This window comes from Coregonus clupeaformis, chromosome 23, assembly GCF_020615455.1.
Source record: "Coregonus clupeaformis isolate EN_2021a chromosome 23, ASM2061545v1, whole genome shotgun sequence".
Taxonomy (NCBI): domain Eukaryota; kingdom Metazoa; phylum Chordata; class Actinopteri; order Salmoniformes; family Salmonidae; genus Coregonus; species Coregonus clupeaformis.
In genome coordinates this window covers 632,753-639,585 of record NC_059214.1, presented here as the reverse complement: position 1 = coordinate 639,585, position 6,833 = coordinate 632,753, and the positions used below count along the sequence as shown (strand labels likewise).

At 39.8% G+C, this 6,833-nt stretch overlaps 1 pseudogene; it reads left to right on the top strand.

The window, feature by feature from the left end:
- Positions 1-2,153: 2,153 nt before the first annotated feature.
- LOC121536422 overlaps positions 2,154-6,833 on the top strand; it is a 10,556-nt pseudogene continuing 5,876 nt past the window's right edge.

Sequence of the window (6,833 nt, the reverse complement as noted above, 5' to 3'; positions counted from 1 at the left end):
AGGAGTTTCACCCCATTGTCATGATCAGTGGTTTCCATCCATTTTTGACAAGCTGATCATAGCAAAAACTAAATAATACTAATGCATTTCCAGCTGTGTGAACACATTGCAAATAGGCTCGAGATAACTCCTGATAAAGTTGGGTAGATGATTTCAGAGCTTAAATAGCCAAATTGATTAGTCACAGGAATCAGGACTAGTAAAGCCAATGCAACGGCCTATTTTACAAACGGTGGGCCTACCACATGGATGGGCATTCATACAATTCCATTGCTGGCTGACATTGTAGGCTACACCCCAGTAAGCACAAGCCGACTTTTTTTGGTGTTTTACAAACGGTAAGCTTACCACATAGATGGGCATTCATAAAACAATTAATTTCAGGCAACACTGTAGATTACACCTCAGTAAGCACGGGAAGACATCTTTTGGACATCTTTTTTTTTGGTGCTGTTCCAGACCGGCCTTGATTTCCACATCCACATACATAGTTTTTTGGTCGGGACCAAATCTGAACCAATCATAGACATCTATGTTTTGTTCAGATGTTGTGGGGTCCAGACCGCCTTGATTTCAAAGTCCACAGACATAGATTTTTTTTTATCCGGTCCGGACCAAATGTTAACCAATCATAGACGTCCATGTTTGGTTCAGATTTTGTCCGGTCTGGACCAGCCTTGATTTGGCCCAAACATAGACGTCTATAAATGACTTATTTTCACATTTCATTCGGAACCGAAAATGAACCTGATTTCAACGTCCGGAAAATATGCCTTTTCAACGTTTGGAAAATATGTATTTTAAACATATGAAAATACCTTTTCACTTTTCTTTCAGAACCTAAATTGAACCTAACTTCAACGTCACATTTTGTTTTAGTTTTATGGGGGGCGACATTTTTTGGTTTCGCCTATGCAGGCATAATGGCAAGTACCTACGCATGTGAAACTTGTTATGTAAAATACGCTGTAAGAGCTTTCGTCCCCAAACCATCGTAGTGTAAGAACTGTAAATGATTTGGCCATGTTTCAAGTGTGTGCAGACGGACAGAGTATATTGAAGAACGGTGTGTAGAAGGACGACGGCGTTGCAATTGTAGTGGGGATCAAAATCAAATCTTATTTGTCACATGCGCCGAAAACAACAGGTGTAGACCTCACCGTGAAATGCTTACTTACAAGCCCTTAACCAACAATGCAGTTTTAAGAAAATAGTTAAGAAATGTTTTACTAAATAAACTAACCCCGAGTTCCTGGAGTGCCCTTTAAACGTGAAGGAGATTGAGGTGTCAAAAGTTAGAGCGGTCAATCGAATCTCCTATGCGGAGGCGATTACCAGAACTGAGAAAACAAGTGATGGTAGTGGACACACCACAGCCTGTCGTAAATGTTTGCTGCCAGTTAATAAGGTGGATTTTACATTTTAGTGGCGTTCATTGCCACAGTTATAAACTGTACGGCACAAGTCTCAAAAAAAGTATAAGAAACTGGACATTTTTGTGGCTCAGGCAGAAAGACTTACGCGCCGGAAGACCCGCCCTCCCAGGTTCCCCTTGAGCCTGTGTAGGGATCAGATCTGTTTAATTTTTTAACAGAAAGGTTGTTGGATTTTGTTTATTTATTTATTGTTTGGTCGTTTTTTGTTGTTGGTATTTTGTTCAATTTTGGGGAATCCTGTTTCCATCCCGCACAGTAGGTCGCTATCGCCAATATACCATACAAGAAGAAGAAGAAGAAGAAGTCCATTCCACAGATATTTCACCAGGTGTATAAATGTAAAGCATCCCCTTGGCGTTTCCACTCACTACCAAATATGATAGTGAGAGGAAGCCCAGTGGCCGGCAGTGGGAGAAGATGGAACGAGATGGATTTTGGCCGACATCCTGCAAATTTTCGATGAAACATATGATCTCAATAAAGTTGTCTGTTCCCAAAACTAGAATCCGTTATGAACAGAGTGGACTATGTTTTGTAGACTTTAACCTTTGCCAAAGTTGTAAAAAAAAATCGCATTGTTTAGAAGGAATGCAGCGGCGAATTGATTTATTGCACATGTGCACTTCACAGAGTAGGCGTTCCCTAACGGAAATATCTCGCTAGCTCGTGCTTGGGCTCTGCTTGTTCTGCCCACTAGGACTCATTTGTTCCTATTGGAAACGACAGGCGGTGGTCTATCTGGGTTCAGTTAAACACATCTTTGTCCATTCCCTTTTGGCGACGTTCGGCCGCGTTATCACGTGATTTCAAGGAAACTAGTGACGTTCGGAAAACACAGTGATGGAAAGAAGCGAATAAATTACTAGAATAAATTACTAACGTTCATGTCTATGTATTTACATGTCTGTTTTCATTTCTGCTTTTACGCAAAGGGGAAATAACACGTTCTTCCGAAAGGGATTCATCAAGGAAGGCATGTCTTCAGGTAAAATTATTTATTAATGCCAGCATTTACTTCAGATCAAGAAACAGTGTATACCATTTTACTAGCGAAGTCATTGTTAGAAACACTGTAGACTTGGAAGACCACAGATCTCTTAACTTTTCTTGATGTCATTAAAATAGTTTGTTGTGTTTTAATCATTTCAAGAGTTGTAGACACCTGATTTATATAAACACATAACAGTAGCCTAAAGTAAGCCGCTAAGCGTAGATATAGTCAAGTGTGTTCACCTGTCCCAATATTGGATCATGCAACCTTTTCGTTAAATCAATAGATGCAACACAAAACTCTCACTAGGGCTGTACCTTTCCTTTTGCGTGAGCAGGATAACTTCATTTTCACTTCTGTATTCAATATATTTTGTTTTTCAGAACAATGACCAACAATGGACCAGTCCTCTAGACAATAATAAAAAAAAAGGTTTTAGGAATAAGAAGATATGAAACATTTCCTTCTAACTATTTATTTGATGTTGCAGTGTTTTTATGGTAAGTTGTCACTGCTATTATGGGTTTAAGAACAGGTTCAACATAGCATTTCAGTGTTTACTGCTGGTTTTCTCAAACTAGGGGTCAATTTGAAAATGCGGTCGCGGGAGAAAATTCGGGGTAGATTCTAGATGCAGTTGTAGTAAACAGACCGGTTTCTGTTTTCTTCTTACAAATGTGCCTCTCTTTTTAATGTTTTAAGCTAAACAATATTATGAAGCCTTCACTGAAAGATAAGACTCTACTATGCCCACAAGCCGTTAAAATCAGAGCATGTGCAGACCAGCTGGCTGGTGTGTTTATGGACATATTCAATCTCTCCCTTTCCCAGTCTGCTGTTCCCACATGCTTCAAGATGGCCACCATTGTTCCTGTACCCAAGAAAGCAAAGGTAACTGAACTAAGTTACTATCGCCCCATAGCACTCACCTCTGTCATCATGAAGTGCTTTGAGAGGCTAGTCAAGGATCATATCACCTCTACCTTACCTGTCACACTAGACCCACTTCAATTTGCTTACCGCCCCAAAAGATCCACAGACGATGCAATCGCCATCACACTTCACACTGCCCTATCCCATCTGGACAAGAATAATGCTGTTCATTGACTATAGCTCAGCATTCAACACAGTACAGGTGCATCAAAGCTGGGACCGAGAGAATGAAAAACAGCTTCTATCTCAAGGCCATCAGACTGTTAAATAGCCAACACTAGCACATTAGAGGCTGCTGCTGCCTGTTGAAATCACTGGCCACCTTAAGAAATGGAACACTAGTCACTTTAATAATGTTTACATATCTTGCACTACTCATCTCATATGTATATACTGTATTCTATTCTATAATATTCTACTGTATCTTAGTCCATGCCGCTCTGTCATTGCTTGTCCATATATGTATATTTTCTTAAATTCCATTCCTTACTAGATTTGTGTGTTAGGTATATGTTGTGAAATTGTTAGATATTACTTGTTAGATATTACTGCACTGTCGGAGCTAGAATCACAAGCATTTCGCTACACCCGCTATAACATCTGCTAAACACGTGTATGTGACAAATAAAATGTGATTTGATTTGAATCGAGTTGACAAGACCAGACACTAAATCAGACTAAGGGGGAAAAGAACATCGTCAATGATGATGTTATTTTCTACACAGAAGATCATACAACATTATTGCCTGATGATCTTCTGAACTTCCCAATACCTTACTGGTGCATTTCAGTCACTTCAAACCATACTGTCTTTTAGATTGAAATACTGTCAGACTGATTTATAATAGACTGTCATAGCCACATTAAGAAAGTAAACATTGGCCGTTGATTACATAACATGGTGGTGTCATGAAAAAAAATGTAATATCAAAATGTAATATCAAAAAATGGGGTCATGGGCCAAAAAAGTTTGAGAACCCCTGGTTTAATGCCAGGTACTGGCAGCAAGTTATTGATTTACTGTACCTTGGCTGGGATAAGATACTGCAATCTCTATTTGCTCTCACACATACACCCACAAACAGTCTGTGTCTGTGGGCAGTAGAGTGGCTTGTACTGTATGTTATCTTCACTGATGTGTTTGATGATAATGACCCTCTGTGTATCCATCCTAGCCCTGCGTACCCTCCCTGCTCCAGTCAATGTTACCATAACTTCCCTCAACTTCCAGTCTGTTCTACGCTGGATCCCTGGGCCAGGCACTCCGTCCGGTACCATGTACAGCATCTGTAACAGGTTGTCACCCACACCCCACACAACCCCCATCCATATTAAATGAAATATGATTATAGTATCACCCATCATAATGATTTTAGTTTATCTCATTGGATATTTCTACTACTGCATTGTGGTTAGGTTTATGGACTTAAGACAAAATATGTTGATCTGATTCCCATGACACTTGATATGACTGGGTTGTAACGTGTGTCAGAGGTTAGGTGTAGTAGTAATAATAATAATAATAATATGCTAAAATTACAGTTTAAATCATAACTTTCCAGTGAGTGTTTTATTGAAAAGCAATGTCTTCAGTCAGAGCATTTTGTGTTTCACTTTGTGGCGCTAAGCGCAGGTCTTAGACATAAGCTTTGAACTTTAACCATAACCTTTACATGTGTATTGCAACATTCAGAACAATTTCCCTATCTTACCAAGTGTGTTGTGGATGGAACATTTGACTGCAGCGTGAAGTGTTTTCTCAAGTATTTCTTTCACTTGACCAAAGCTACAGCTCTGTGTCGTTGTGGTTATAGTTTGCACCCTCATAGTGTCTCTGCTCCAGAGACAATACTCTGCTCTGCAGGTCTTACCACTGAAAAAGGCCTGGGAATTTGAAGGGAATTCAATCTTTTTAATTACGTTTTATTAGGATCCCCATTAGCTGACGCCATAACGTCAGCTAATCTTCCTGGGGTCCAACACAAAACTAACAAGACATTACAAACATTTACAGCTCACATTAAGACATTACAAACATTTACAGTTCACATTAAGACTACAAACATTTTAACAAGTAGACATTACAGACAATTAAAATACCTGACAAGTAATACATTTAACATTCATTAGATGTTCTATAGTATCTGTCATATGGTCCATCACATTAGATGTTCTATAGTATCTGTCATATGGTCCATCACATTAGATGTTCTATAGTATCTGTCCAGTCATATGGTCCATCACATTAGATGTTCTATAGTATCTGTCCAGTCATATGGTCCATCACATTAGATGTTCTATAGTATCTGTCATATGGTCCATCACATTAGATGTTCTATAGTATCTGTCCAGTCATATGGTCCATCACATTAGATGTTCTATAGTATCTGTCCAGTCATATGGTCCATCACATTAGATGTTCTATAGTATCTGTCCAGTCATATGGTCCATCACATTAGATGTTCTATAGTATCTGTCCAGTCATATGGTCCATCACATTAGATGTTTTATAGTATCTGTCCAGTCATATGGTCCACCACATTAGATGTTTTATAGTATCTGTCCAGTCATATGGTCCATCACATTAGATGTTCTATAGTATCTGTCCAGTCATATGGTCCATCACATTAGATGTTCTATAGTATCTGTCCATATGGTCCACCACATTAGATGTTCTATAGTATCTGTCCAGTCATATGGTCCATCACATTAGATGTTCTATAGTATCTGTCCAGTCATATGGTCCATCACATTAGATGTTCTATAGTATCTGTCCAGTCATATGGTCCATCACATTAGATGTTCTATAGTAACTGTCCAGTCATATGGTCCATCACATTAGATGTTCTATAGTAACTGTCCAGTCATATGGTCCATCACATTAGATGTTCTATAGTAACTGTCCAGTCATATGGTCCATCACATCTCCTTCTGGTGGGATTCTGTTGAGGCTCCAGCAAGTCAGGAAGCTGAGCTGAAAACACAGCTTTCTTTTGTTTGAACTACAGATTTGATTTATTTTAGCAGGGAGTCCCATTGAGACCAGGCCTCTTTTCCAAGGGAGCCTAGCATGAACACTATTTATAAAATGTACAACATTTAACAATGAAGTAAGGTATGGTGGAAGTTTGCCCAAGAGGGCTATATACAAAAAGAGAGCAGTGCATTGATCTACAAGACTTACCAGAGGGCCTGCCTACTTTCTGATACAGAATGCAGTGACTAGAGATCCTGGTTCGAATCCAGGCTCTGCTGTAGCCGGCCGCAACCGGGAGACCAATGGGGCGGCGCACAATTCGTCCAGGGTAGGGGGGGGGAGGGAATGGCCGGCAGGGAGGTAGCTCAGTTGGTAGAGCATGGCGTTTGCAACGCCAGGGTTGTGGGTTCGATTCCCACGGGGGGCCAGTATGAAAAATAAAAAAAAGAATAATGTATGCACTAACTGTAAGTCGCTCTGGATAAGAGCGTCTGCT